General features: G+C 40.2%; 1 protein-coding gene across 1 annotated transcript in view; it reads right to left on the bottom strand.

The window, feature by feature from the left end:
* The window catches only part of SGPP2 (sphingosine-1-phosphate phosphatase 2), a 59,335-nt gene that overhangs the window by 51,120 nt on the left and 1,067 nt on the right, over positions 1–7,148 (bottom strand). The window lies entirely within an intron of this gene.

Genomic DNA, 7,148 nt, shown 5'->3' with positions numbered 1-7,148 from the left:
GGGCAGCCGGGGCTGGGGACGCGCCGCTCCCATCTCGGCGCTCCCCGGTGCAGAAGGACACCAGCTCGGTTCAGGAAAGCTGGCTTACTGTTGCCCCCACCTGGAAGGTAACTGGGGACAGTCGCTGGTTAGGAGCAGAACAGGATCACGGTGTTAAAAGCAGCTTGTGCTCTCTCTTTTATGAAGTTAAACAAGTACGTATAGAAGAATCTGTAACAGAAACGTGTTACCTTGAAGGGACTGAGCCACAGTTTCTCTACAATGTATTGAGGTCGGTTTTGTTATAATTTTATTAGAAGGCCATCAGGCCCTCTGTTGGTTGCTTAAAATAAGCTTTATTATTTAATTTATTATTTAACTCTTTGAAGAATAATTTAATGTGGGAGACTGAAACACTACGTTGCACACTTAAAACAATTTATGGAAGATAATTTCATTAATGGAGCTCTAAAACAGAGCTAAGAGACTTCTGTGGTTGAGAGTAACATTTCACTGGCGATTGATTTAAATTTTTACACAGTGAGAGAAGCCCACATTAAAATACAGACTTTCAGCATCACTGTAAAAGTGGAATGCAGTAGCATAATCTGTGTGTTGAACATTTACCTTCAGTCGAGGTAGCTGTATTAAGATGATGAGTTTCCCTCTTGGTAAGTTTCTCTTCTGTGTTATGAGGTTCTGTAAAGACCAGGAGAAAGTGGTTTTGTTCAGTGAACCTGGAACAACAAACATGTCTTTGAAATGTGACAAGATGCTCATGATATGAAGTGGAAAAACATTGCCATGCTGCTGGTTTTGTAGTGTATTAAGGAAAGCACTCTATATAGATATTGTTCTATGTTGCAGGATAATTCATTTGGTGCCTGAATTTTTTAACTTAATTAGTTGTTATAATCTATTCTATTTGGAATAAGAAAATGCTGCTTATTCCATGTTTCTACAAAGTACTGTAATGGAATGAAGTAATTATTTTCGTGCTTAACAATTCCAGAATTTTGAAAGTGATCTTTTAGTATGTGTATTTTGCAAGCTGTCTGCATGATATTCTGGCAAGTATCCTCTTAATAGACCTTTACTTGACCACTTCTATTTATCACAAGTGCAAAGGAATTTACTATGTAGAAATGTAAAGACAGCAGGTGAAGATGTGTGATGTGTTTTATGACTGCACACGTGATGTGTACTGTGCATTGTTTTGAGTATCACAAATCTGTGAAAAACCACCCCCTGATGCCCAGTTCCCCCTCCTCCCCCCCCCAAACCCAAGCAGTATTTATAGACTGTTGCGATGGACAGTTTGTGGAAGCAGTGTGGGGGTGTTTTTTTGTCACTTAATGTCTATTGAAAAAGATCCGCACCAGCCTTTTAAAGTCATGTATCATAATATAAAGGCCCTGAGGAGATAAATTACTGGGAACAACTGTGGCTCTGACCGTGGTGGTTCGTGTGTTTAGACCAGTGTTTTTAAACTTGGAGTCGCTGGTTAGCCATGGAAAAGGTGTATGCCTCCTAAAATCTGGCCTGACCATTAGCCCCTGTTGACTTCAGCAGTAGTTGTGGATGTTCTGCACCAAAGAAAATCATGAGACTTTTATTTAAGCATCTAAATGAGAATTTAGATGGTTGACTTCAGGTACAAATATTTAAAAATTTTGGCCTTAACCTACTTTGTTCTTCAGTTAACGCATCTGTAAAGTTTGATAATAGTGTTGACCTACCTCACAGGCAAGATGTGAGGCTTTATTTATTGAAGTTTTTAAGAAATTGGAGATCCTTGAAGAGAAGGTGCTATAGAAGTGAAAGTATTATTATAAATGATACTATAGTAAGAATAAATATATGTAAATTAATGGACATAAAAAGCAGCAATGTTTTCTAAGAAAAATAAATATATAAAATATGTACGTGTGTACATCATATGCACCAATCTATGATTCACCTGTTTGTGCTTCTGCTGTGCACAGGCAGCCTGTCAGCCTCTGTGTTCCATCAGGTGAGCTCCAGGACCTTGCACTTCAGCTGAGCCCAGCCAGCCCTCCCTGCTACACCTCCAGCTGGTATCCGGGTGCTGGTGGAGCTCAGCTGGAGCTCACCACATAGGTCTTGCTCCGTGGTTGCTCCTGCAGCCCCTCTGGCTGCAGTGAGACCCCTGGATGTCACAGCCAGCACTGGTTGGGGGAGCTGGTGACTTTGCACCGTGTGGCTTGGGTGTGTTTGCAGAAGCTGCAGCAGCAAGAGAAGCTGTCACGTAACTGTGCCCTGAAATACTGATTACAGTTAGAAATGTGCGCTCCATCTCTTCTTCTTTCCACATCATAGCTTTATTCTTGCCTTTTCTCTGTAAACAGTATTTGCCATTTTGACTAAACCAATGTTTTCAACTGGGATCCATGGACTACTTCTAAGGGATCTGCAAAAGGTAAGTAAGAAAAGCAAATCAATCATCAGAAGCTTAAATTTGTTATGTGAGGGTCAACTTAAAAAATCTTTAGAGGTTGGCACGTTACAAAAAGTTGAAGATCACAGGCCTAAACGCGATTTTCAGGCTTATTCACAACTCAACGATCATATTACATATCAGGTTCCTACCCATGTATTCGAAAATGTTTCAGAGCCAAATTGAAATGGACAGGCTGACCATATGCCAAATCCTGCTCTCTGCTTATGCAAATTTTGGGAAACTCCACTGGTTTCAAGAGTGTTAGTCTGGATCCACATCACAGTACCAGTCAGAATAAATCCTGCATAGTCTACATCTCTGGCTACTGTAGAATCCCAGTATTGTATTTGTATTTTGAGTTCCTTTAAGTGTACAGATTGCTTGTCCAAAGCCAAACGTTGCTCAAGTTTCAGTAAAAAAAATTAAGTAAAATACAAAAAGGATAAAATCTGTGTGCCTGGTGGTGTTTTATTATTCTAAGTATTCCAAGCAAAACACTTGTGTTTTCTAGTTGGTTAAAAATGCACAGATAGGCAGCTGAAGGGGTATGTATCAGTTAAACTATCCACACGTCTTACAAGAAAAACACGGTGCTTTGGGACACTCAGTGGGAAAGCAGGGAAGGCAGGGTGTTCCACAGCACCATGGGGAAAATCATGGAAAATAGAAGCTGCTAGATTTTTTTATATTTTTTTTCCCTTTGTTCTTGGGTTTATTTTTTTGCTGTGCAACATTTCTCTGCGTTTCAGTCTGGGGCACAAGCAGCTACAGCCAAGAAATGGAAGTAACAGGAAAATAAAGGCCTGAAGCTTCCTTGGGAATTTTTTTGCTTCTGTGAGATCATTGGCTGTGTGAACTCTGAAAGACCTGTTTGGTTTCCAGTTGTGCCAGAAGATTTTCAACTCTGTGCAGCAGTTATCTTGTATTCTACGTGAGAGGAGTGTGCTGGACTCCAGGCTGGAAGATGAGATGGAATGTTTGGTTTATGGTTTGGAATAGGCTGCCAGGCATCAGTGCTATGAGTCCCAGAGAGGGAGAAAAAAGGCAGGAGGGCAGAACCCAGTCTACCATGAGGGGCAGTGATGTACTGTAAGCTGCTTTTCCATCTTACCTGGGACAGCTGGTTGTCAGCTCTGCCTGAGGAAATTCCTCACCGGGGCTAACTGCAGCCACAGGGTAAGCTCAGCACATGCTGTTTGCAGGGAGCTTCTGCCAAAGCTGCGGTTTACTTCTTTCGCTTTGCCCTTCTTAATAACTTGTGCTCAGCAGTTACATTTTTTAAAAGCACAGTTACCTTTTTAAAGCATTCCTACTTTCAGTGCTACAATGTAGAAATGTTAATTTCTGCTTTCTCCTTTTAAAGCGTCTCTGATAAATACTGCAGCTGCAGGGAAGAAATCATATTCTTTTCTGCATCACTAGCCCACAAGCAGTAACTTCTCATACAGTGTTAATTTACAGAATGGCAGATATTCATCTTTTGAAGGGCAGGTTTACAGAAAAAAACACTTGAATATTTCATAAATGCATGAAAGGAATAAAAACCTCAGTTACATAGTTGGGTTGATTAAAAGGCCTGAAGAGGAGATACTTCTGCGTTCTTTTATCTTGCAGAAAGCAACATAGCAGTTACTCTCATTCACAATCACTAGATACACACCACAAAGCCAAATAATAAAAAAGTAGCAAAGAGCAACGGATACTGAGTCATACATCCCTGCAAGTCAGATCAAAGGGACTGGTAGTTTTGAGTCCAATCTATTTTTGTTTGGGTTGAGACAGCATTTTGGAAGCACATGTTGAAAATCAGGCTCAATAATAGTATTGTGGGCTGAGAACATGAGACACCATTTTACTCTGAAAAGTGGGTCTCTGCATTTATACGTTGAAGAATAGAAAAAAAAAAAGAATTCCTTTATTTCTTCTTTGCACTGTGAAAATATGAGAACATGAGACACCATTTTACTCTGAAAAGCGGGTTTCTGTCTGCATTTATACTTTGAAGAATAGAAAAAAAATAAATATTCCTTTATTTCTTCTTTGCACTGGGAAAATACATTATTGAAATCTGGTGGATCAGAGGTGCATATGGATGCACTGTTGCTTCTGATCTAAACACTCTTCTGTTACAGCTCAAATTACCATTCACAGGGATTCAGATTTGCTTACATCCTAAAGTAGCTTGTTGTGTGTAACCCTTTGTATAAAATGTCTTTTGCAAATGATGGAAGAGTGAGTTCCCTTTGTGCAAACAGTTACCACAGACTGAAGAATACAGGTGTAGTTGTAGGGTTAAAGTGGATTTTGGGTTGAAATCCTACTTCAGTGAGCAATTCCACTGGAGTGGGAAATTTCAGAAGTGTGTGAACTACGAGTTTCTCTGGAAAACTGTGTGCAATCATGTAGTCAGTCCTGGTGCTGAAAACATTTACTTAGGGGAACAATTGTGAATCCTGAGAAGAAGTGTGATTGGAGCTCTCTTGCTTGTGTTCATGCCTGGCAGAGTCCAGAGTCTTTCCTGTATCAGTGTGTTCTGTGTCAGTGAAAATTTAACAGCTGCTGAAGAAGATTATTTGGGTATGAATATGTACATCACGCAGAGGAATGGTTATTAATCATACTGACCTGCAGATTTAAGTATGAACAGTGCATTATTAATAAGGTGTGAGATATGGTTATGGACACGATATTGAGTATCTAACATTCATTGGAAAGAAATGAGTAGGAGAATTGTTTGATTTGGTCAGAGCTCTTGGTGTGCATCTAAATCCTCCTGAGCTTAGTGGTCCTTTTCCTTTTATTACAGACATTTTGTAGATATAATGTCCTTGTCTGTTCTGCTGGTCTAGAGAATATGCTCCATCTCACTGAAGTTAGGTAGTTTTGTTAGCACATTTTGTTGCCAATGAAAACTTTAAAATTTGTTTGTATTAACCTCTGCATATTTAACCCACACCAGAGGTGGCTCCCTGTCAGTTCCTCCTCGGTGCAAGAACTTCACACAAACATTACAAATTCGTGTTACAGAAGGGTCAAGGAAGTGAGTTGTGTGGCAGGTCTTTCATGGCTATGAATTCTAATGTTTCTGAGAAGTATTTAAATTTGGTAACTCGCTTTCATTAAAGCTAGAAAACCCTGCAGCTTATCCTGCTTATACATTTTGCCTGGATGTGTGTAGAAATGGAGATATTTAAGAGAAATGCTACAACTGTGTTAACAAAATGGGGTTTATGTCATGGGGAAATACATATATTCATACTAGATGTATTAAATTATGTTGATCTTTGATCAATGCGGCATAAAATCTTTTTGCTTGTGTTAAGGAGAAGGAGCAATACTACCCCTTCTTTTGGCATATATTTGCTCTTACTAAAAACAGCCAGGTCTGTAACTGGCCCCACAGCTCTGGCCTGAGCTGATCTCACGAGTGTTTCTCACATCCTGCAGATCTTGAGATTTTGGATCAAGGTGATTGCAATCTCTTCCAAATAGCTTCAGCTGAGAAGTACCTCGGCTATTTTAAGGAGATTTTTATGGTAAACAAATATTGTGAAATTGATTTGTCTCATTGGCTTATGAAATTTGGGAGGAATAGCTTGAGATGTGTTGTTACTGCTCTTGTTGCCATTGCTGTTGTTATTATTATTGAGTCCCCAAAACTACTCTTGATTTGTCATAAATCTAAAGCTTAATACTTCAGCTCATTACAGGTCCAGATATAAGCAGCTCCATTCTGTCTCTAGGGTTTGGTGTTTTTTTATCCATGTAGCAAAATCTAACCATTCAATTTAAGTTATTATTTTGTTTTCTTTTCATTAATAGCAAATGCCAATAACAGCATTTGCTTTGTGGAGGAGGTGAATGACTGAAATTTGAGAAATATGCTTGCAATATAAATAAAAATTTGCTTTCCCTTATAATGGGAAGAATGAGACTTTTAAATTACTTAGAACATGTGGTGATGAGCAATAATTCCAGTTTGATTTCCACATTGTAAATAAGGACTCATTACTTGGCCAGGTAGTATTAGGAGACAGAAAAATATGCTTCTGTCAAAACAGCTGTAACTATTGCAGGCTTTGAAGTAAATTAAGCGAAACTGTAAAAATAGAATAGGAACCATACCTTGTTCTAGTCAGGTAGTAAACGTTTCTCTCTGAGAATAAATATAGATCTCTCTGTATTATCTCAGTGTCACAATCGTATGTAAGATAGGTGACATTCCAGTTGTTCTGGAAGTTGCTTCTGCTTCCTTTCTGAAGGAAAGAGAAGAGTATCCCTTGGGTAGCGATCAGTATCAGCATTCTTCCAGATATGAATTGATCATGTTGCCCCCGCCGAAACAAAACCAAAAAAACCTTCACAACAACCCACAAAACAAACAAAAAAGCCAAAGCCACCCAAATGTCTTTATTTTCTGTGGGCAGTTGTTTGGCTTTGCCCAAGGCACAGCACCAGGCCGGACTCCCCGCAGAGAAGCGGAGCTGCCCAGCCCTGGGGGCTGCTCCAGGCTCCCCCCGGAGGGCACCACGGGCCTGTGGTGAAAGGGCCAAAAGTCCCCCAGATCTTGCTCCGTGTTTTACTTAACCCAGCAATACCGCGGCGTTGAAAATAAGCGTCTGGCGCTAACCCAAGCAATGCTCGGCGGCCGGGGAGCAGGATCCTTTCGTTTCGGCGCCAACGGGTCGGAGCGCAGCCCCGACAGCCC

Source organism: Chaetura pelagica, unplaced genomic scaffold (assembly GCF_000747805.2).
Source record: "Chaetura pelagica isolate M959 unplaced genomic scaffold, ChaPel_1.0 scaffold207, whole genome shotgun sequence".
Taxonomy (NCBI): Eukaryota; Metazoa; Chordata; class Aves; order Apodiformes; family Apodidae; genus Chaetura; species Chaetura pelagica.
This window is presented reverse-complemented; position numbering and strand designations above follow the sequence as displayed.